We start from the raw sequence: 24,549 nt of genomic DNA on the forward strand, positions 1-24,549 counted from the left end.
GCTTGTCGGCCATGGTTGTCAGCTCATCTAGGAAAAGGAAACCTCCGCTGACTTGTGGCTATATCCACTCATAGGGAAGTCTTCAGGAGCAAACCATGAGGAAAAATCCCGAGCTGCAGTCCGTAAGGAAGTATTACATATAGCTCAATGTCAAGTGGTAACTACTGCGACACCACTGGTGCCAGATTGTATCAGTCCCTGCCATTCCTTTGGATTCATCAGCTGCATGGAGAGGGGAGCCTGCTGCATGGACAAAGGCTTGCTCTCCATGTTCTACTCTCCTGGCTTATGTATCACATAGACAGCATAGGACGCAATATTCATTGTCAACCCTGACCAACGTAGGGACTGATCGAGAGCATAAGGTGAAGACTAAATGTTCAAGAGCTCTACGTGGAGGATCTCCTGCAGTGAGGAATTCCTGGGGCTGTGATGATTGAACTCAGCTATGTTCCTGTGACTTAAACCCACCAACTATTGGAGTGCTTGCCCCTCTGATGCTCACAGCGAACTATCTCCATCTTTTAAAAAGTACCATTGATAGCGATCAAAGATAAATAAACCCATGTTAGTATTTCCTTTTCGAACTATATATTTGCATAACGTATATCTGTATTTGGTGCTCCCAGTGTGGCTTCCTCTATGTCGGTGAGACCCGATGTAGATTGGCGATCACTTCTTCATACACCTTCACTCCATCTGCCACAAAAGATGGACCTTCCCATTGGCCAACCATTTTAATTTTCCATTTCCATTCTGACATGTCCGACCACGACCTTCTCTACTGCCATGACGAGGTCATTCTCAGTTTGGAGGAGCAATACAACATATTCCACCTGGGTAGCCTCCAATCTGATGGTACAACATTGATTTCTCTGACTTCTGGTAATTTCTCCCCCTCCCCTTCTCTTTTGTAGTATTCCCCATTCTGGCTCTTCTCTTACCCCCTTCCCCTGACCTGTCCACCAGCTCCCTCTGGTGCCCATCCTCCTTCCCTTACTCCTATAGCTCAATGGGTTAATGGTTCAATAGTTCGATTTACTATCAGAGAATGTATACAACATACAACCTGAAATTCCTACCTCCACAGTTATCCTTGGAACAGAAGAAAACTCCAAAAGAATGAATGACAGAAACACATAATAACCCCAAAACCCCCTGCCCCCATCACATGCACAAGCAACAGCAAGCAGCATCAACTCTCCCCCCACTTACTGAAGAATCAAGCATCAGCATTCCCACCAGTCAACATGCCAGCAACAGTAAAGCCCCCAAAGGGAGACCATGGTCTACAGTACCTCAAAATCTGACTGTCGACACCAACATTTTCGACATCTCACAGGCTCTCTCTCTCACTAACAATGGAGGGACAGATTTCGCTCCTTCCACAGCATGAGGGGAGACAAGCAGTCACTGGTTTGATTTTACAGTCCACTCTTCTCTGCTATTTGATTCTTCTTCTATCAACTCCCAGCTTCTCACTTCACTCCTCACCCCATCCACTTACCTTCCCTCTCACCTGGTTTCAGCTATCGCTTGCCAGCTTGTGCTCCTTCTCCTCCTCTGCCTTCCGATTCTGGCTTCTTCCCCCGTCCTTTCCAATCCTGATGAATAGACTTGGCTCAAAACTTTGACTAGTTATTCCTCTCCGCAGGTGATGCTTATCAGTTTCTCCAGCATTTTGTGTTTGCTCCTCTGGATTATTTCACATGACCAAATTGGGGGAAATTTCTCAGGAAATATTTTCTGTGCCCAGTGTCCAACCATTAGAAGCAATTCTCCAATTTCAAGCTTGCTATAACACTGCTCTGAACTGTTGGCTTTCATACAGAGTGACTAGGTCAATGCTGTGAAGCATCAATCACTCACATTTTCTAACAAAATCACCCTATGTACACACACATCTACACACCATTTTCTAAATGGGTTTTAATATTCAATTATAGTATTAGTGCCCAGGGTCGAATGATTTATTACTGCATTGAAGACAGCCCAGAGGCTTGGTTGTGTTAATTGATATTTAATAAGGCATGCATTCCATTTAGCTGTAAAATTCACCCGATCCTTTTAATGTTAATAGTCTGCACATTCTACTGTCAAATATTTTGATTGAAATTCTTGGCTAAGATTTGCCTCAATAAGTACAAGAAAAGGCCTGTTCTCATTGCCTATAGACTCCTGACTTTGGTTAGGAGAACTGAATCTTAATTTGGAATTTAGACTGGCTTTGATTATTTTCTTGATTTGCCAGTACCATAAAATAAAGCACATAAACTTGGTAAATCCCCAAAACAGTGGTATGGTGGTTATGGTGTACCTATATAAAATAACAGTAAGACCCCAGCTTATTGCTTATTTGCGAACAAAGGTGTGATTGCTCTTGGAGGGCACAGCTGAGTGTTATCAGATGTGGAGGCTTTCGGTTATGAAGAGAGCACGGGTAGGCTGGGTTTGGAGTTAAAAGATACAGGATTCTCACAATAACTTCCATTTTTCTCACTCTAGGGGGTGTGCAGGAAATTAAAGTTAGTCAGGATATCAGGATCAGCAGTCCCTTTGGTCTCACATGGAGCAGCCTGAACAGATCACCAGAGTTGGCAACTGTTTGAAGAATGCTGGACTAAGCAAGATGCACTCAAGCCAAACTTGATCAAATTAACTTTTGTTTTCTCTATACTATACTCATAACAATGTGTTCTCGAGTGATCATACTTGCCAAATAAAGTATCATGTATAATTGCTGGTAAACCATCCAATTCCAGATGACTAAACGTTTTTAACAATTATGATTTGAGTTGGAAGATTCTAGGCTTTTCATTGTAGATCTTAATACTCCAGTTGTAAGGCAACAAGTGGACATAGTCAAAGCATTTCATTGCTCAGAGCAGAAATGTATCATGTTTCTGAAGCCCCTGAACAACCAGCGCTGCACTTACAAAGGACAAGAGGAAATGAGGCAGATCAGAGGAACACAGCTGCCCACCTGTGCCCCGTGAGACTGCAGGAAGCCATCATCAAGCATTTGCACCTGAGGCACAAAGAGAATTCCTGGAAGTTGTTTTTGGAACAGCAGGAAAGATGCAGAGCCTGCCGTCTAAAAAAAGTGTGAGGAAACTGTTGACTAGTCCAGAGCTTAGAACAGTAAGATGTCAATAGAAGATATTTGCTTAGGGGTGGAAAACTTCAACTATCCAATTTTCATGTTCTAATTAATAGGAGGCAGGGTTGAGATACATCTTGACCAAAGGAGGTGTAAGGAGCTCCTTCCTTCCACTAGCCTACAGGTCACCCTTGGGCAAGGTATAGAACCTGCTTAGCCCCCGATCAGGGTCATGTGAAGCCATGGGAGCAGGCGGCCGTTGGTTGTATTAACAGCTGATGAATATCACAATTCATATCACAGACAATCTCTGAAGAGTACTGGTAATGGATGGGGTCACCTGTCTTGTGAGGACACTGCCCGGATGAAGGCAATGGCAAGCCACTTCTGGAGAAAGTTTGCCAAGAACAGTTGTGATCATGGAAAGACCCTGATTGCCCACGTTGTACAACAGGGTACATAATGAATGAACTTCTAACTAAAGTTGGAAAAGGCATAACAGTAAAGGAGATACTTTTATACCAGTAAAACTAGTGATCAAAAATAATATTTTTATTATTACATGTCTCATCCTGAAATATCAACTGTTTATTTCTTTTCTCATATACTGCCTGACCTGGTGAGTTCCTTCAACATGTGTTACTACTAATCATATTTTCCCCTGGTTTCCTAATAAAGTTGTATGAGATGTAATATGGCCAGTAATGGTGAAATTTAATAGCTCTTTCACCTGTTTTAGTGAAATGTATTTTACGCTTCTTTAATATAGTTGCTGAGGGAAGATGAGCATTGCTGTCAAGGCCAGCATTTGTTGTCCTTTTGTAATTGCCTGAGACTGTGATGGTGAGCTACCTTCTTGAACTGTTGCAGTTTCTGTGAAGAAATAAAATGTTCCAGTCCTATCCCTGCAAAAGCCTTTGAACCTGTGAATGGAAAGGGACAGTGGAGAACTTTTCTTTAATTTGCCCCACCTCAGAAAAACACCTCTGCTCTGTGTTAGTGGTAAGGTGCCATGCAAGTTTTGATTCTAGCCAACAGAGGTACCATATATTAAATGGACACAAGTAAGGCTACATTTTACTCAACACCCTTCTTTATTTTTGATATCATTATGTTGCACTTTACCTTCCAAGTGTCCTAGTGATTGGGGCTAGTCTACAGGATGAATGAGAAAATCATCAATGTCTGTCACATCAGTCACTGAGCAGTCATGTCTAGATGTTTGGGTTCGCACACATTTGCACACATATCCAGATGTTCGCGATTACACACACCTGGAGGGTCAGCTTCAAGTTATTGTGGACTTTCTGAAGCATTCCAGAACAGGGCTTTTTCCTAAACTCCAAGTTCCTCTAACTCACTCACCCATGCTGCATAACATCATACATTGTTGTCCTTCACTATACAGATTTGGGCATGAAGGTGTTAATTTGTTGAGATATTTATTACAATTGGAGTTGAATTGAGAGTATTTACTTTCCTCTTGTTGAACAGCCCAAAGAGGGTGCCATAACCTAACTCCAGCTCTAACTTTAAGCTTATGGCCCCTTGTTTGTTTGCTCTTCTTACCAGGCAATTGGAAGCATGAAGCTTTGACTGGATCTCCCAGAAATGTCCACACAGAAGCATAAACAAAAATCCTGGAAGACCTGAACCAATCAAAGAGCATCTGTGAAATGAGAAACCAGTTAATGAGGCAATTTCCTCCTCTTGCTTTCAACCCCAAATCTATGCTGAAAGAGAAAGAAGAGTTTATGCAGGGGTTTCCCATAACTTAGTGCTCCAAGCACAGGTATCATTCTGATGAACGTTGACTGCTGGTATGTCCATCCTGTGATGTGGTGTTACAACACAAAAAATAGAGGACTTTCAGTCTGTAGTGTCATTCAATATAAAAGCCAATCCTTCTTTAAAGTCCATTTCCCTGTCTGATCAAACACATTGACCACAGTATAGATCTTCCCCAGGTTATACCAGGGATCCATTCCAGAGAACAGTTTGCAATCTGATCAGTTCGTAAGTCAGAAATGAATGGACTCAAACATATACTTGCCAAGATATTGCTGTACTCTCTCAGAGCACAAGATGCTTTAGCAATTGGCAAATCTAGCTCACCAGTCTCCCAAGCACTCATTTAGATAGATAGATAGAAACTTTATTCATCCCCAAGGGGAAATTCAACATTTTTCCAGTGTCCCATACACTTATTGTAGCAAAACTAATTGCATACAGTATTTAACTCAGTATAAATATGATATGCATCTAAAATCACCCTCCCAAAAAGCATTAATAAATAGCTTTTAAAAAGTTCTTAAATAGTTTACTAAAGTGCATTGAGTGGTAACTTAAGCTCAGTCCTAACCCCGGCACTTTAACATGTCTTGCCCCCGGTGGTTGAATTGTAGAGCCGAATGGCGTTGGGGAGTAATGATCTCTTCATCCTGTCTGAGGAGCATTGCATTGACAGCAACCTGCCGCTGAAGCTGCTTCTCTGTCTCTGGATGGTGCTGTGCAGAGGATGTTCAGGGTTTTCATGATTGACCGTAGCCTACTCAGCGCCCTCCTCTCTGCCACCGATGTCATACTCTCCAGTTCTGTGCCCACGACAGAGCCCGCCTTCCTTACCAGCTTATTAAGACGTGAGGCATCCCTCTTCTTAATGCTGCCTCACCAGCACACCACCAAAAAGAAGAGGGCGCTCTCCACAACTGACCGATAGAACATCTTCAGCATCTCACTACAAACATTTGTATGCATGTATCCATAGGTGGTGTGTTCATAACCTCAGAAGAACCTGTATCCTCAATGCTACGTTGAACAATACAACCAGTCACTGGGTTCCGATCCTGAGAACTGTCTGAAAGCCAAATACACCATAATTCAGAAACATCTGTTTTCTACAGTTATTCACACTGTATTTCCCTGTATACAGTTGCTATAATTCTGTCATTTCATTGAACAATCACCCTATTGCTTAATTATCACCCATAATTAAGCTAACGGAATGTGTACTGCATATCACGAATACCATGAAACATTATTATTATTATTATTGCTATTATGATCTTGAAAATGTCTTTTAAGCTTTCTAGGAGAATTTCATTAATGATGAACTTCCATAAGACAAGTCTTCCTTAACTCAGAGAGCCACTACACACAAGTTCTCTCCTTTGCATTTTATTGCTCTTGCTGTGAACGCCACCATTCCAATAACCATTTAATTATAGCAGTGAATGTCCTGCAACTTTCTGAGACTTCCATGGATAGAGCACAAGAAAATAGGAACAGGAGTAGGCCATCAGGTCCCTCGCCTGCCCCATACTCAATATGACCATGGCTTACCTATGATGCCCTCTATTCCTCTTCTATGCCAATCCCCCTTAATCCTCAATTCCTCATTCTTTCAATTATTTGTCCATATCCAATAAATGCAGTGATCAGTATCCATCACCCTTGGAAGCGGAGAATTCCAGACATTCACTGCCAACAGAGAGAAGAAATTTCCCTTGCACCTTATTGGGTGGCTACGTCACCATGCTCGTGACTGGATAGGTTCCCCAGCCTCACAGCTTCACCTCTGTTTCCAGTTTTTCACTACTTAGAAAATACCCTGGTCAATCAATCTCAGGTTCTAGGTGGATGATCCCAAGAAGGGTTCCACTGACCACTGGTAGACCGAGTTTCTAAATTGATCACAGCCTTTTATCAGCTTTCTGCTTCCATCCACTCTACCAAATATGCCACCTAAACTGGTGTAGTCAAAGTTCTTTGCTAAAAGGAATTTATTCCTTTTATCCAGGCTATTGATAACTATGATGAAAAGATCAGGTCTCATTACAGATCATTAAGGGTCGGGTGAGGTGGGGGACAGAGGCAAAAGCACAGGTCGCATTCTTTCAAATTATATCAGTTTAAATATTATTCCTGTTCTCTGTCTTTTACATCCCAACTAGTTTCCTGTCCCATTCATCTGGTTGCCTCTTATTTACTGCACTTCTATTTTTGTTTATGATTAATTCTGTGCAATATTTTAAAAAGTCTACATAAATCAAGTTAATAGTTGCCCCGCACTTTTATGTTAATGAGGTGCTCACTGCTTCATTTTGGCTTTATAGGAATGACTCCAGTTCGCACGTGTCTGTGCTTGTCAGATTCCAGCAACCTCCGCACAATAGGCATTCTATCAAACAATGAAATGACATTGCCTCTGATGTTTAGAGCAAGAGATTCTTTATAGCTCTTGTGTGCTAAAGAAAATCTAGAATAATAGTGGTGAATCCTTGCAGACATTTTGTTAACAGATGGCAATATGGATAAATACACAGATGGCATGAAGTGTCAGTCACGATGTTTGATAATGCTCTCCTCATTGTCACACATCTGCTGTGGTTGATAACAGGAGATTTATTTCTTTATCATGTGGTTCCGGGAAGTTTCAAGGTTAGACTCAACTTCAGCTCTTATTGCAAACTTTTCCCTTAGCATTAAGATGCCACAAAATTCAACTAGCTAACATTAGGTTTCAAGTGTTAAGCTACTGTTTTTTCTTTCCAGAACGATAGCTGTTATTTCTAGACCATATTGCATCACCAGTAAAATTCAATTGCATATATTTTTCCTGTGAACTCCCTCATGATCCCTAAGTTTCCCACCACTGTCTGTAAGGCACTTGTATGTATTCCCCATGACTGCATGAGTTCCCTCCAACATCCATGGGTTAGTAGGTTTATTGGTCACACGGGTGGAATTGAGTGGCACAGGATCATTGGCCAGAAGCCTTTAATTTTGCTTGCATCTCTAAATAAATAAAATAAATAATTTCAATATCCGGAATATTAGGGATGATGTCATTCCCTATGGACCACACTGCTGGGAAACATATCCTGGTGACCCAAGTCAGTGGAAGTCCCACAACAATATAGGAATGTCATAATAGGTGGTCAACAGGGTAGGCAGAGTACTTATCTATATCTTGGCCATCCAACAGTCCCTCTACCTCTGACCTCTGCCACAACCTTCAACTTTGTCATGTGCCTCAGTTCTGTGGTTCCCTGCTTGCCACGGGCCTTTTCATTTCCTGCACAATCTTCTGATGACCTCAAGTTCTCGAGCCCAATTCTGTGTCCACTTATGCCCCCTACTCTCACTGACCACAGGCCTCACTGACAAACTAATAAATGTATTTGAATTTCTTGGTAATGACTGTTTTCAAACAAGATGAAATGAATGACTTTATACCTCTAAGAGTAAGGCTAATTCCAATACAATAAATTCATACATTTTCCTCCTAAGGGCATTGATTATGTGGCAATGTTGGTAATTGAGCTTCCAGACTTTACAGCAGGAATTGTTTCCACAACGATTATGAAGTAAAGTCAAAAATGGCAGTCCCAGAGTTTGAAATATGCTTGAAGGACTTCATAATAGGATTATTTGAGAACTTTGAGTAAACACAGAAATAAACTCAGATCTTCAACAAAATCTAATAGCTGAAGACATGAAAAATGTTACAGAAGCTTTATCAATTATGTTTTTCTATTCCACCAGGGGCCCCTATGAATTACTTTTATAGCAAAACACATACCACTACAAACCAATCAATACACGCTTCCTCCTATCCATTCTACTTAGGATTTCATTTTGTCTGTTGCAATCTGAAGGAATTTCAAACCAGGATTTATCTATCTATATATCTGGAAGAAATTTGGCAAGAAGTGTAAATGAGAATAAAAATCAAATTATCTAATCTGGTAATCGAGAAAATAGTTACTGTACATCCATATTGTGAAAATGAGGAGTGAAAAACAGAGTTGGACTTTGGATACAGACACAATTAACAGATATATAAAAGAATGAGGCTGAGCAACATTTTTCATGCTATCTTTCCATCACCTTATTTCAATCTCTTTCTTGTGCTAAAATCGATATGTTGACCATTACAAATGAAGATGGGACAATTTGTTTCTGTTTCTATTTATGTATTTTTATTGTATTCAATGATTCATGGGATTTAGGTCTTGACAACTTCTATTGTACATCTATCATTGCTCTGATGCAAATGAGGAAAGGTTCAGGAACAGTTATTACCTTTCACCATCAGTCTCTGGAACCTGAATGGATAACTTCACTCACCTTGACTCAGAACTCTACAAACTCTGGTCCCACTTTCAAGAACTATACAACTCAACTTCTCAGTTTGTTTGTTTGTTTGTACAGTTTTTCTTCTTTTGCACATTGATTGTATGTCAGTCATTAAGTGTAATATTTTTTCATTGATTCTATTGTAATTCTTTGTTCTACTGTGAATGCCTGCAAGAAAATTAAACAGAGTAATTTTTGGTGACATATACATACTTTGATAATAAATTTACTTTGCACTTTGAACTTTGAAATACCTTGCAAGATATTTCAGAGAATGGTTGAGAGTCAATTGAATTCTTAGATCACTTATAGGCCAGATGAAGTAAAAAATGTCTTCCCCCACTGAACCAGATAGGTATTTACAAAAATTTGATAGCTTTATTGCAGCCAGTAATATTACTTTTTGCAGAATTTCTATGGTAATTTGAATTTCTGCTCAACATCTGTAGAAGTGGAATTATAGCTCATAGAATTGCAGCTTTGGTCCTTTTTCAACTCTGCACAAATTTTGTTCAGTTTACTCTGCAATGCGGGAAAACTTTCATATTTCTGAGCTAAGTAGATGTTGGTATCTTCCAAGAGAGTGGGCATCCATCCACTCTCTTTTTCATGCCATTCTCGACAGAGTGTCTGGAGATGTGAAAGATTTACCATAACAATATTGCACAAGCCTCATTCTGAATCTTTGCAAAGTTGTGGAGGTAAGTTGTCCAAATGTTTTCAGCTGATGAGTCTGACAAGTGTTTCGTGGTCTGTTTCAAGTAGCAGCTTAATCTTTTACAAGCCCCCACCAGAGCTCGCATCTCAGTTTTGATTTTGGTGTAATACTCTTCAGTAGGAGCCAATGCTCTTGATGCATATGCCAATGGTTTCCATCCATCACTGTAGTTTTGTATGAACACTCCCTTAAGCCAAAGGAAGAGGTATCTGCTGAGACCTTGGTCACTTTGTCTGAAACAAAGAACACCTTTGTCGATGGAGAGATCAGCTCTGCTTTAAGTGATAAAAATGACTTCTCCTAGTGCCACCCAGGTCCAACGTTGTTCTGAGAGAGGAGTGGCTTTGTTTTCTCTACCAAAGCTGAAATGAACTTTCCTAGCTGGTTTACCGCACCAAGGAAACTGCGGATCACTGATACATTTGTAGATTGTTCTATGTTCTGAAATCCTGCAAGTTTTTCTGAATCTGGTTGCACTCCCTCTGAGGACAGTTGGTAGCCTAAGAACTTCACCTCCAACTTTGCAAATTCACATTGCTTTTTGTTCAGGGTGATTCCAGCCTGTTTCAGTTTCTCCGAGGCAGCTTCCACTCTTTTCTCATGTTCCTCACTTGATCCTCTGAAGTTGAGCATATCATTCATGTGGCAGATTACTCCCTCCACCCCCTCCAAAATTTGGTTCTTCCTCTTCTGAAAGAGTTCAGGGGCTCATGAGATTCTAAAAGGGAGACTCTTTAAGACATAGTATCCATAAGGTATGATATTGTGAACTTCTGTGACTTAGGAGCTTAATGGATTTGCCAAAATCTTGAGTTTGCATCTAGTTTGGTGAAGAACTTTGCTCCACCCAGCATACCCAATGTATGCTCAACAGAGGGCAGAATAAACTTCTCACTGCATTATTCAGTTCTGTTAGATCAGCACAGATCCTTACTGTGCCATCTAACTTGAGAACAGGAACAATGCCTGCATACCAGACAGTTGGTCCATTCACTCTAGTTATGACATCAAGCTCCTCCATTCTCTCAAGTTCAGCTTTAATTCTGTCCATCAATGGGACTGGTATATGTCTCGCTGTGATCAGAGAGTAGGGCATCACTCATGGCCTCGGCTGGATAAGGTACTCTACTTTCAGTACTCACAGTCCCGTGAACAGACCCAGGTACTTCTCTTGCCACTGAGCATTGTTTAGCATATCCGACCTTGCAATGTGGTTTAGCTTCTCAATGGCATGTCATATCAGTAGTGGTGAGAAGAGATTCAGAACAAACATAGGTATCCTCCTTTAGCTGTTTCTCATTTTTACGGATGGAAGTAGTAAAAATCTCTTTCACAGTGAGCTTATGTTTTCCTGGCCCCATGAGCACTTTCTTTGTTGGGTTTAGCATAATGCCTGTTTTCTTTGCCAATTTTGTGAATGTACACTTGGGTTTGGCTGTGGTATCTGCCCCGGTGTCCTTTTTGAATGTCATTGCCTTATTTTGCAACTGAATCACAGTACACCAGCCTTGTTTATTTGAATCTAAAGACCCGAAGAAAGCTGTCTCTTCATCTAAATTAAGGTCTTCTTTGAACACTCCTGAAGAGCAGTTATTGAGTGATACTGGCTTTTGCGATGGCCAACTTTATTGCACTGGTGGCATTTCACCTCTTTTGCTGGACAATGCTCTTTGACATGGAATAGAAACTTACTGCATCTCCTGCAACTGGTTATTTTACCTGTGCTTTGTTTCACTTGTCTGTTTTGTTTGAGTTGAGCTCTACTGTTTGCTCTTTCCCTAATCTTTCTACCTGTGCCCTGCTTCCTCTCATATATTACATTTTGTTCTTCAGTGAAATATTTTTGAATTTGTCCTGCACCGTTTTGTACTCCTTTTTCTGAGCATCTGTCAGTCCCAATCCATCCATGATGTTATCTGTTTTGTCCCCCAGGCAGTATATCAGTGTACTTACTTGATGCTCTTCTGAGATTGCTTGTAACCCCAAATATCTCACAGCATCTGAGTCATCTCTCAATATCCCTTGGTTTAGAGAAATCAACTATCATGAGTGGGTGGGGGGGGGGGGCCTTTATTAGGTAAGTAGATATAGGTACTGTAAGTATTTGCTCTATTTTATTATTTGTTGTTTTATTTATTTGGACTACACAAGTCTTTTGTTCTCTCCCTGAGAATGTGACTGACTTCTTTGGCTTCTCTGTGGTGTCTGTGTCTCTTTGCACTTCCCCAGGCTAGTGGCCCACCGATTATTGAAATGTATCCACATTTGGGTGCAGCCTGAAGGCATTGCCTAGCAAACCTGTCCAGTTCTAAGCTCAGCTCGCAAACCAGCAAAGGCAGCTTTGGTTGATAAGTTCCTGGGTATTTTTCATAAATATCAAAGGTTTCAAAGATTTCAAAGGTACATTTAATGTCAGAGAAATGAATGCAAAATATGCTTCTTCACAACCATCCACAAAACCAGAGGAGTGCCCCAGAATGACAGTTAAACAGTTAAGCAAATATATGCAGATTAAAACAGTCTTACTGTAAATTCTTGTTGCAGATCTCCTCTGGGTTGTAGCCTGACTTCATCAGTAATCTACCACTTCTGACACCATTTTGTGTTTGATATTAAGGAGAGTGTAGAGCACGCCTGGAGGCCAGTATGCAGCATATTTAACTGAACTTTTTTGATAACACTGCTTGTACAGCATGTGAACTCCTCCCATACGAGAGAGGCTAACTGGGTTGTATAGGAATATCACTATTAACTACCACTACAACCTTCAGAGATGTTAACACCCAGGAACTTGAAATTGTTCACTTTTTCTACTGCTGATCCTTCGATGAGGGCTGGTGTGTGTTCCCTTGACTTCAGCTTCCTGAAGTTTGCAACGATATTACAAATGTTGAGTATAAGGTTGTTGCTTTGACACCACTCAACCAGCTGATCTATCTCACTCCTGTACGCCTCCTTGTGACCTTCTGAAGTTCTGCCAACAATAATTGTGTCATTGGCAAATTTAAAGATGGTTTTTGAGCTGTGCCTAGCCACTCTGTTGTGAGTATAGAAAAGGTAGTGCAGTGGGCTAAGCACACACCCTTGAGGTATGTCAGCGTTGATTGTTATTTCCCATCTGCACTGACTGTGGTCTTTCAATGCCATGGATCCAGTTGCAGAGGGGGGAGCAGAGGCCCAGGTTTTGGAGCTTGTGGATTCGTATTGAGGGTATGATGGTGTTGATCGCTGAGCTGTAATCAATAAATAGCAGCCTGATCCAAGGTCAAGTCGTGAACCAGTGAGTCTGCATCCACTGTATATCTATTGTGGCATTAGGCAAATTACAGCAGGTCCAAGCCCTTTGTTGGCAGGAGCTGATTCTGGCCATGACCAATCTGTCAGGCACTTTGTTGTGTATTTGATATTTCAATAATATTTGAGTAATCTCGTATATATTGTTCGATAAAGCATTCTTGCTCATTTAAATAATTAATTATGCATGATACGTTAAAGTATGTTAATTGCGTATGTCATCATGCTACCACACGATATATGCACACCTCATTTAAAGTAAAGTCAAAGTTCCACCTGCGTTCCTTGAGCTCCCGTGTTTCTTTAGTTAATTCAATGCTTTGAAATTACAAGACATTACACACTTCATCATAGTAGATGAAATATGCTCGTCACCTAATCAAACATATTGGTCATTGTAAAATTGGTTCATTTTATCACATGCAGCAAAGTATATTTGAGTTAGATAATGAAGAAAAACTGATCTTACAAGTTTAAGGTTTGTCAATTCAATGCCTCAAGATTAAAAAATGGCATTTTCAGCAGAATGACATTGTTTATTACTAATTAAATTTTAAAGAGGTACACATGGACATAGAGCTTTATTTAATTTAAAAGCAGTAACAATTAAATTAGGCAGTTAATTCTAGAAAAAGTTTATGCTTAAATATTTAACTGGATTATTCACTCCAGGGCATGAAAAGTGAAAACTGTAAGGTGTCTCAGCTTTCAGAAAAATGCAATACAAGTGTATTTAATTGAAAACATAGTAACATGTTGAGAATGAACAGTAGACTGGATCATTTACAGGGCACAAGTCGCCAATAAATGCAGGACAGAACAGACAGAAATTGATCCATGCGATGTTGAAATGGCTAAGAGATCTACATGCACGAAGTAAACTCCAGGGCAAACTCCAGCTGAATCCCAACCTTGCAGGAACCTTGGCACACAGAATTATTAACAGAAAATGTGAAGGTACCATACCTGGGAAAAAGGACAATGATTTCAGTTCCATCTGAAGCTCCCACTTGATATTTGTGATCCAGGGTTTATACTACATCATGAATAAATTCACATGAACGATGTCCAGAGAGATGTTGGCATTTTTCAGCAGGAGTCCAACCACAGCTGCGATTTGTTAAGAATTTCAAAGTTTAGCCATAGGCTGGTCCTGTGGACCTGACAGTCAAGCAGTTGAAGTGACTGAACATTAGCTTTTGAGACTTAATTGAGTAATGAGAGCAGGGTCTAACATACACGGCCTAGAATGTATACCCTTTTCTTCATAAGTTCACCAGAACATACTTTAAGCATGATATGTCTATCGATTTTATACTTGTAATATTTTCAACAGTCTGGAAATGTAAATGAATATTTGCCACCTCCATAATCTCTCTTTATATATCTTTATTAATTCACTTGCCACATCACTGAATATTCAAAATACTCTTGTTATGTTGTATTATTTTAAGGGACCTTCTTCGAGGGAAGATTGAAATAGAGGCTTACTGTTCCATGCCAGTTAGTCATGTCTTTTTGAAGGTCTAGGACTGGAGGAGAAGAACTACAGAATCTAACATTCTGAAATGGTTCCAATATTCAATGCAATAATGGTCTATCTAGAAACAAATTCCATGCAATGGATTATTTCCCTTATCAAAAAATTATCAGTCTAAAAGTGACGGATGATTTTGATCCATTGACCAGTGCAAGTGGTAAATGCAAGCTTAATTTCAATGTTTATGAGCAAGTCTGGATAGATACATGAATGGTAGGGGTACAGAGGACTATAGTCGATGGGAGTAGGCAATTTTAATAGTTCACCATGGACTAGGTGGCCCATTAGGCCTGTTTCTGTTCTCTACTTTTCTATGACAGAGACAGTTCCAGATTTCTTCTATCTCTGCATATAGAAGTGAAATCTTACTTCATGCTTTCATTCCTTGGCCTATTGGACCAAATTGTACTGACAGCCACTGGATCAGGATGAAGTAGGTGCCTATCAGCTGCTCACTCCTCAAGAAATCACATAAGAAATCATTTCACATAAGCTTGGCTCAGGAGTGGAGAACTAAGTAATTCCAAAAGTCAGGTGCATCTGACCTCCCGCTTGGCTGCTAAAATCACCGTAAAGACGATTGGTAGCGCATCGGCTCACTGGAAACACAATGTGGATGTACTTTGTATCAAATTTCATACCCTGGAGAATTGGTGCTTCGATGTGGCTCCATTCATCTGAAAGGATCTTGAACCATGTAATAAAAGGTAAGTGCAGGCCCAGTGTTTTAGTTAACTTAGTTTGATATTTTTAATTATTTGTGCATGTTTTAATGTAAGCTTAATTGAATTAATTATTTTCATAACTTTTTAATCTGTGTTAATTGTTTCTAACTCTGATAATCAGAATCGTTTAGCAAGCTATTAAAAGAGTTTGCCCACTTTGCCAATGATCATCAGGGCATTCTGAAGCTGTGTTGAGAGAAAAAGCCTGTGCCTCACTGAGAATCAGTTGAATGTGGAAGTGAGAAAGGGAATCAACATGTTCAGCTGCTTTTAAAGTAGGTGTAATTAGACATGAGCTGTGAGAAACGTACAGGCAGTTGGCTAGTACTGTGATTCTGTTCATTGTTTAGATCATGCCATCTTGTCTTTGACTTCACAGATAGAAAAAGTAATTTTTCAATCAATTGCCCTTAACAACTTCAATCAAATCAATGCTTAGCATTCTTATTCAAGAGGAATACAGTCCTACTTCATATAATTCCTCCTTGTAATTTAATCCAAACATGAGACATCGCTCTGATAAATCTATGCTATTCTCTCCACAGTCAGTAGGTCTTAATATGTATTCCCCTGGAATATTCACAAGAGATTAGTATCTAATCCTTTTTTTTCCATCTGATATGCTCCTTTGTCATTTTGTGCTGCTGTGTATTTCGTATCAAGTGTGTGTATGTGGACCCTAAGCCACTTTAGACATCCAATATATCTAGCTTTCCACCTATTAGAGCATTTTCTAAGTCATCCTTTTAAGGTCTGCTATATCTCATTGCAGAAATAGAGTGAATACCTGCAGCTCTAACACTCTTGTGGAATCTGATGAATCACCTCTTGTCACTTTGGGTACCTGCCTTTTGTCCCTACTCTCAGATACCTTCTACATTTCTAATTTTCTATCTAGATCAACCACTTATTTTCCATTCAGTTTTAGCTGGCAGATTCTTATAACAGGCTTTCTTAAGTAGCTTGTGGAAGTCTGCAAATAATATCCTTAAGCACACCACTACTTTGGTCACATCCTTGATAAAACAGAATCTCATTTCTATGCCTTCAGCCCTTGTAATTTGTTACTTATTTGCAAATACACATTTAAAAGAAGTATAAATTTCCAAGAGAGCACGCTTACTGCTTTTGGTTCATATTGAGAATTTTATTGGGTTTTTAGAGATACAGCACAGTAATAGGCCCTTCAGCCCAACGGGGTCTGGGCTGCCCGGTACACCCATGTGACCAGTTCACCTGCTAAGCCGGATGTCTTTGGAACATGAGAGGAAACCCATGCGGTCACGAGAAGAATGTGCAAGCACTTTACAGTCAGCAGTGGAAATCGAACCTAGATTGCTGGTGCTGTAATTCTGTTATGCTAAACTATGCTACCCCGCCATCTCAAGTTTAACTAAGATATTGAATATCAGTGAAACTACTGCGTTGCTTGTGATGCAGCTATAGTACATGACTCTTTTTCAAATAGAGACAACACACACACACACACACATACACACACACACACACACACACACACACACACACACACACACAGACACACACACACACACACACACACACAATGAAAATAGCATGTTTCATGCTTAAAGATACACCAAGTTCATGCGTACATTTTTAAGGTGCATTTGATGACTTCTTAATTCTTGACCAGTAACTACCCAGTAACAGGTCTATAATTCTGCCTCCACAGTACCATTGCTCATGACGGGGGAAAGAGTTAGATTGATAACTACCTGACCATCCACCTAACATCAGTGGTTGGCCAGATTGCTCAAGAATATTCCAATAGAAAATAGAAATTGGTTTATAAAAGTATGGGTTAGTTGAAAACTGACAGCATTTATTAAAAAAAAAGGGTCATCATGTCTGATTAGATCCATTGTCAAGAAAAAAAAAAAGAAATTCAAGGAAGGTGATGCAGGTAGTGTGTTTAGTATTTAGTACAACCTAAAGCAGACATTTGGCAAGGTTCATTAATAGTGTAGCATTAGAATAGTAAAGGCTCACAGCATCCAAAAGGAAGGATAGGTTGTGTTCAAATTTAGCTCAGTGGTGGGAAACAAATGCTTATGATGAACCAGGAGTTTTTGTGACTGATGGTATCCTTGTGATGCATATCATCGGGGCTTTTTGCTTTTTGGGTTGTGCAGGAATAATTCGCATTAAAATGTAAGAACCTTGACTAAAAAGATTCCGGTGATCAAAACTTATCTTTTGTCATGTGCGGAAAAAATTGCAGGCTGCAGGAGGATAAGGATGAGCTGGGTGAAAAAAATAGCATCTTCCTGCTCCTAGACACATCTGACAACCCAATTAAGATTCAGAGCCTTTAACAGACCAAAGTAGAGCTCAAACCTCCAGATGATACTTACTTCAGCATTGATGTCCGCACCATTCGCATTGCACGTGACACCAATTTGGCATCAGATGCTGACGACGTCAAGCAATTTTGCTCTCATACACACCATGTGCCCACAGGATCAATAATAAACAAATGGGAGAGGTGATACATGTGCAAAGTTCTCAAATGCAATTATCAGATATGTTTTTGATAACATTTTTCCATAATACATCAAGCATTGTGTCACAACACAGAAATGAAATAAACTGTGTTATTAAATGTATAATCAAGGATCAAAGATCAATGTCATTGAATGCTGAAAAGCCTTAACAGAGTAGATGTGGAGAGGATGTTTCCTATGGTGAGAGAGTCTAAGGCAGGGGTTCCCAACCTGGGGTGCCTGCACCCCCAGGGGGTGCGAGATGGAATTTCAAGGGGTGCGACAAAGAGTGGCTTGTGTGCTTGGGTGACAAGTCGTGAGTCATCACTCAGCCAGCTGCCAGTGAGCCTTGAGAAGTGGTAGTAACATTTGTCCCAAGCACACCCCAGTCTCCCGCTGCCCGAGTCAGCGTTAAGGATTCTCATCAGTGTTACCTGGGAAGTTACACCTCAGAGTTGACGAGTCTCATCAATTTACTGTTTACAATTTTTTTCTGAATAAATTAGAATCTAATTGCTCAATTTATATTTGCATTTTATGCACTGAGTTAAAAGCTTATTTTTTAAGTTCAATTTGTTCACCTGTAGTATTGTACGTGGTTCAACTTGTGGTTCAAAAATTAGAAATTAGACTTATTCATCTTCAAATGTGATATTACTTTTGTAGGGGGTGCGAACATTAATCAAACATTTCCTAGGGGTGTGGGGCATAGAAAAAGGTTGGGAACCACTGGTCTAAGACAAGAGGACTAGAGTCTAAGAAAGAGTGGCATCCTTTTAGAATGGGAATGAGTAAAAATTTCTTTAGCCAGAGAGTGGAATCTGTGGAATTCTTTGTTACTGGCAGATGTGGAGGCCAAGTCTTTATGTATATTTAAGGCAGAAGTTAATAGATTCTTGCTTGGTCGGGGCATGCAGGGATACGGGAAGAAGGCAGGAGATTGGAGCTGAGAGGAAAAATGGATCATCCATGATGAAATGGCGGAGCAGACTCAAATGGCCAAATGGCCTAATTCTGTCCTACATCTGATGGTCTTATGGTTAATTGCCATCTACTTTTACACATATTAGGAATTTGCCTTGATGTGTTGGTGCAGCATACAACTAAAAACAATATTCAAGATGATAAATAATAAAGAATTACAGAAAAATAAAGTTATAAGCATTTACATGGAATAAAAAATGGATAAATACATAAATGCCAGGATGTATTTAAAAGGTACACAGCTTTATAAAAAGAGATAGTATGGCATATATTAACTCGAATGTATATTTCACTTCTACATGGAAAATGTGACACTGCCCTACCATCCCCATGACACACTCTCCCATTTGCAGCAGAACTCCCTCAAGACCCCATTATGTAAAATTTTAACCCATTTTCTGGAGACGTTGTTACTCTTTTGTGGAAGCTCAGACACATGTTATCGCAAGGATATTACTGCTCCCTCGTGACTTCTTAATGTGAAAACTGGAACTTAAAATACAACTGAGAACTTGATGATCTGTGAGACACAACACATTCAAACGGAACTACAAGAGAGTATTGAGGGTGTGATAGAGTAGAATGAAGCAAAACTGATGCACTTCACAAAAACTTCCACACAAAAGTTCAGTAGCTTTTTTTTTGCCAGTAAAGAGATGCAAGTAAAGAGATATTACTTTACATTAAGTTCTACTTTTTCCTCAGGGGGAGGGAGTCCAGAAACAAGAAATCCTTTGTCTTAAAGTTAAACTGAAGCTTTTAGTGGAGGTATCTGATATGTTTTGTAACTCCAAAACTGAACGAACAAAAATCATGGAGACAGGAATAATGGCTCTACTTTGCTTGTACTTTCCTTTTCTTTAGGGAGGCGCACACTTATGATGTATGGTGACATATGCCATTCACGCACTTTTACTATAGCCCATAATGAATTATATAAACAATAATGAAAGCTTAATCAAACAATATATTTACAATATTACTCTAATGTTATTGAAATATTAAATGCATAACATTCCTCCCTGCTTAACTATAAACTGCAAATCAATATAGTGCATCTCAGCTTATATACTAATTTACTGTATATACAGTATATTGTATAATGTAACTACTATACAGTATAGACAGACACAGCATAGTAAATTTTAAATAGTCCCATTGAGGCTTAAAGATTTAATCTCCATGGAGGATTTCTTGCTTTTGTGAGATAATGTCTTTGCTGACAAGGGGGATCACTCTGCTTGATAGGAGAGACTTGTGGCTGTGAAACAGTCTCAGGTTCTAGAGGCTCCTCCGTGGTGGTTGTAGGCGTTGACCCTGGGACTTCAAAAGGTGGTCTGATAGCTCTGGCCACCTTTTTTCATGAGCAATTGACTCTGCTCTCCTCAATTGACCAATGTATCATTTCCAGATGGCATCAGGCATAATCTCCACTGTGTAGAGGAGTGGTCCAGTCCTATCCTTGATCGTTCGAGGACATATTTCTGATCACTTCTGTAGGTCCTCACCAGGACTGCTTACCCAGGAGATGAACATCAAGCCTCCTTGTCTGAAGAACCCTCAATTTTTCTCAGCTGTGTGCTCTGCATACTCCTTCTCAGATGGAGTTTGAGGAGAGCCAAACATGAGTGCAAGGGACAACCCAGGAGCGGCATAGCTGGAGAGTTGCTGGTTGTGGAGTGTGCTGCATTGCAATATGCCAGGGGGAGTTAGGGGAGCTTCTGACTCGGTGTTAGCGTAGTGTGTTCTGTTTGCATGGTTCTCAGTGTGTTCTTTAGACTCTGAACTCTGCCAAGCCCCCTTTAATAACTGAAACTATTCGACTGCAAGCTATTGTCCACTGTCATTGACCAGTGTTCTGGAATACCAGTCCTTGAGAAGTAGCTTTTCAACACATCAGCAATGTGTGAGGCTGTAGTGGAGGCAATCGGAAACACTTCTGGCCACTTTTAGCTGCATCTATGACTACCAAGAAATATGTGCCTATGAATGGCCCATACTTGAATTCTTTGCCCGCACAATGCAGGCCATTCCCAGGATAGTGTGACACTGCTCTTAGCATCTTCCGGACATGTTGCATTCCAAACAGTGCATGGCAAGCTACTCGATCTACTGATCTATTCCACTTCTGGTTGCAATCTGATCGAATGCTGGCAGCACTTGGCATGGAACCTGCCTAATGTTTTATCTCATTGAGTGATAATTTGTTATTAGTTCCTAGCAAAAAGCAGAATCAAAATATATAACTACACTGAGGCAGGATATACTGGAAATTTGCACTAGATCATGTTATTCTTTAACTACTCAGTTTGGCAGTCTGATGTACCCACCTGCTTCAAACAGGCTTCACTTATACTGGTGCCGAAGAAGAACTTGCCTCATTGGCTATCATCCAGTAACATTTACATCCTTGTGTGACCCCTGTCGGTTGTGGTTGACCATGGATACAACGCTTCTGGGAGTCACTGAGACTGACTTCTCCAGGGCGCAAGCCAGGGCAGAGCTGATATGGAGATCCATCTGTTGCCCATGCAGTGGGACCCCCCTCTCCATGCTGACGACAGGTCCAAAGGAACGACGAGAGTCGGTACGGTTTGGTGCCAGCAGCATCGCAGGAGTTGCCGTGCCGGTGCTGGGTACAGCGGTCAGCCATCTTCGGGACTCCGACTCCAGATTTTTCCTCAGGGTTTACTCCTCAAGCCTCTCCCATGAGTGGGTATAGCCGCAAGGCAGCGGAGGTTTGAAATCGGAGATTTCCCTCTCCTAGATGAGCTACCATCCATGGCTAACGAACCCCAATCTGCCCAGAGCAACTGGTTTTAAGGTGCCAGTGGCCCGCCTTTGCCCCTTCTCCTGTCAGTGAGAACAGCTCCGCCGGGCATAAGAACTATGCCACACAGAAAGGCCAGGAGTTGGGCTTGGTTGTCAGAGGTTGTTTGAGTCACACACCATGAAGAGCATTTGTTTAGCAGTGGGAGCTCATCCCCACTACCACCCTTCTGCAATGACTACCCTTGGAGCCATCCACAGAGATCAATTCCTGCTTGAGAAGCGACTTGGATCCACTTCAATTTGCCTACCGGAGCAAAAGGTCGACATTAGATGCTATCTCATTGGCTCCCAACCCTGGAACATCTGCACAGCAAGATGCATATATCAGGATGCTCTTTATCAACCACAGGTCGGCATTCAATGCTGTCATCCTCTCAAAATTAATCAATAAGCTTCAAGACCTAGGCCTCAACACCTCCTTGTGTAATTGGATCCTTGATTTCTTCACTTGCAGACACCAGTCTGTTTGGAATGGCAACAACCTCTTTCATAATTGCCAACAGCACAGGTGAACCACAAGGCTGTGTGCTTAGCCCCTCACTCTACTTGACCTACACTTAGACTGTGTGATGAAGCACAGCTCTAATACCAGATACAAGGTTGCTGACGTCACCACTGTTGTGGGCCGAATCAAGGGTGGTGACAAATCAACATATAGGAGGGTGATTGAAAATCTGGCTGAATGGTTCCACAGTCACAACCCCTTACTCAAAGTCAGAAAGACTAAGGAGTTGATTATTGACTTCAGGAGGAGGAAACCAGAGATCCAGGAGCCAGCTCTCATTGGAGGATCAGAGTTGGAGAGGGTCAGAAACTTTAAATTCCTCTGTGTTATCTTTTCAAAGGACCTGTCCTGAGTGCAGCACATAAGTGCAATTACAAAGAAAGTATTGCAGTGCCTCTACTTCATTATATATGTGGTGGAGAGTATATTGACTGGTCGCATCTCTGCCTTGTATGAAAACACCAATGCCCCTGAACGGAAAAGCCCACAAAAAGTAGTGGATAGAGTCCAGTCCATCACTGATAAAGCTCTCCCCATCAGTGAGCACATCTACATGAAGCGATGTGGCAGGAAAGCAGCATCCATCATCAAGGACTCCCACCACCAGGTCATGCTTTCTTCCTGCTGTTGCCAACAGGAGGTAGATACATGAGCCTCAGGACCCACACCACCATGTTCGGCAAGTTATTTCTCCTCAACCATCAGGCTCTTGAACCAGAGGAGTTAATTTCACTCAACTTCACTCGCCCCATGACTGAACTGTTCTCACATGGACTCACTTTCAAGGACTCTTCATCTCATGTTCTTATTATTCATTGCTTATTATTATTATTTCTTTCTTTCTGTATTTGCACAGTTTGTTGTCTTTTGCACACTGGTTGAATGCCCAAGTTGGTGCTGTCTTGCAATGATTCTACACCTACAAGAAAATGAATCTCAGGGTTGTATGTTGTAACATCTATTGCACTTTGATAATAAATTAAATTTGAACTTTGAACTATTGAAACTCACTAGGCAACATAAACCTTCCATTATTCCATCTTCTTTCACTTATTTAGTTATGTCATTGGCAGGATACAGTTGAGCTTTGTAAAATCTATTTTTATGGATGATATGAATATATTTGATGGGTTACTCATTGTGGATCATTTGGGTATGTCTATTGAAATAGGGTCTAAATAGGGTCCAATAGGGTCAATATGCATATTATGATGGATCAATACATATGCATGATCCCAATATGTACAAAAGATTATCAATACTCAGAATATTCTACATTTTCCCCCTTATATACAGAGACAGACTTTCTATGTCTTTCCAGTAATTACTAGTTTCATTACAAATGTTCAACATTTGTATTATTTTACTTCTCATCATAAGAACCCATGCTCCTACGTTTAACTAGCACCAGGGCTGTCTTCACACTTCCAGCTAAAATCATGTACAAACAATACGCAATGGATTCTCTTCAAATTGCATACACCCATTCCAATTTTCTGGCCATTTTTAGCTGTTAAGAGAATTCAGTGATGTAGTACTAGAAAATAGAACATAGAACATTACAGCACAGTACAAGACCTTTGACCCCTGAAGTACTGACCTTTAACCTAGTCTAAGATCAACTTAACCCTTCCAACCTACATAGTTATCTATTTTCCTATCCACTATGTGCAATCTAAGAGTTTCTTAAACATCTCTAATATATCTGCCTCCATTACCACCAATAGAGGGCATTCCATGCACCCACTACACCATGCAAAATATTTACCTCTGCCAACCCCTCTATACTTTCCTCCAGCCAGCTTAAAAGTATGCCTCTTGTATTAACCATTTGTGCCCTGGGAGAAGTCCACTTGATCTGTTTCTCTTATCATCTCGTAGACCTCTATCAAGTCACCTCTCATCCTCCTTTACTCCAAAGAGGAAAACCCTAGTTCGATCAATGTATCCTTATAAGGCATACTCTCTAATCCAGGCAGAATCCTGGTAAGTCTCCTCTGCACTTTTTCTAAAGATTCCACATCCCCTGCACCCTCTCTAAAGCTTACTGCTTAGAGATTAGTGCAGTAAAGTGACACTGAAATAAAGATCAGTTATGAAATTGCTGAACAGTGGAGCACACATAATGGAACAGATAGCAAATTCCTCTTCTCTTTCCTATGTTCTTACACAGAAAGATTGCCTTTGCTTACAGGTCCATGCTGGT

This window comes from Hypanus sabinus, chromosome 13 (assembly GCF_030144855.1).
Source record: "Hypanus sabinus isolate sHypSab1 chromosome 13, sHypSab1.hap1, whole genome shotgun sequence".
Lineage (NCBI taxonomy): Eukaryota > Metazoa > Chordata > Chondrichthyes > Myliobatiformes > Dasyatidae > Hypanus > Hypanus sabinus.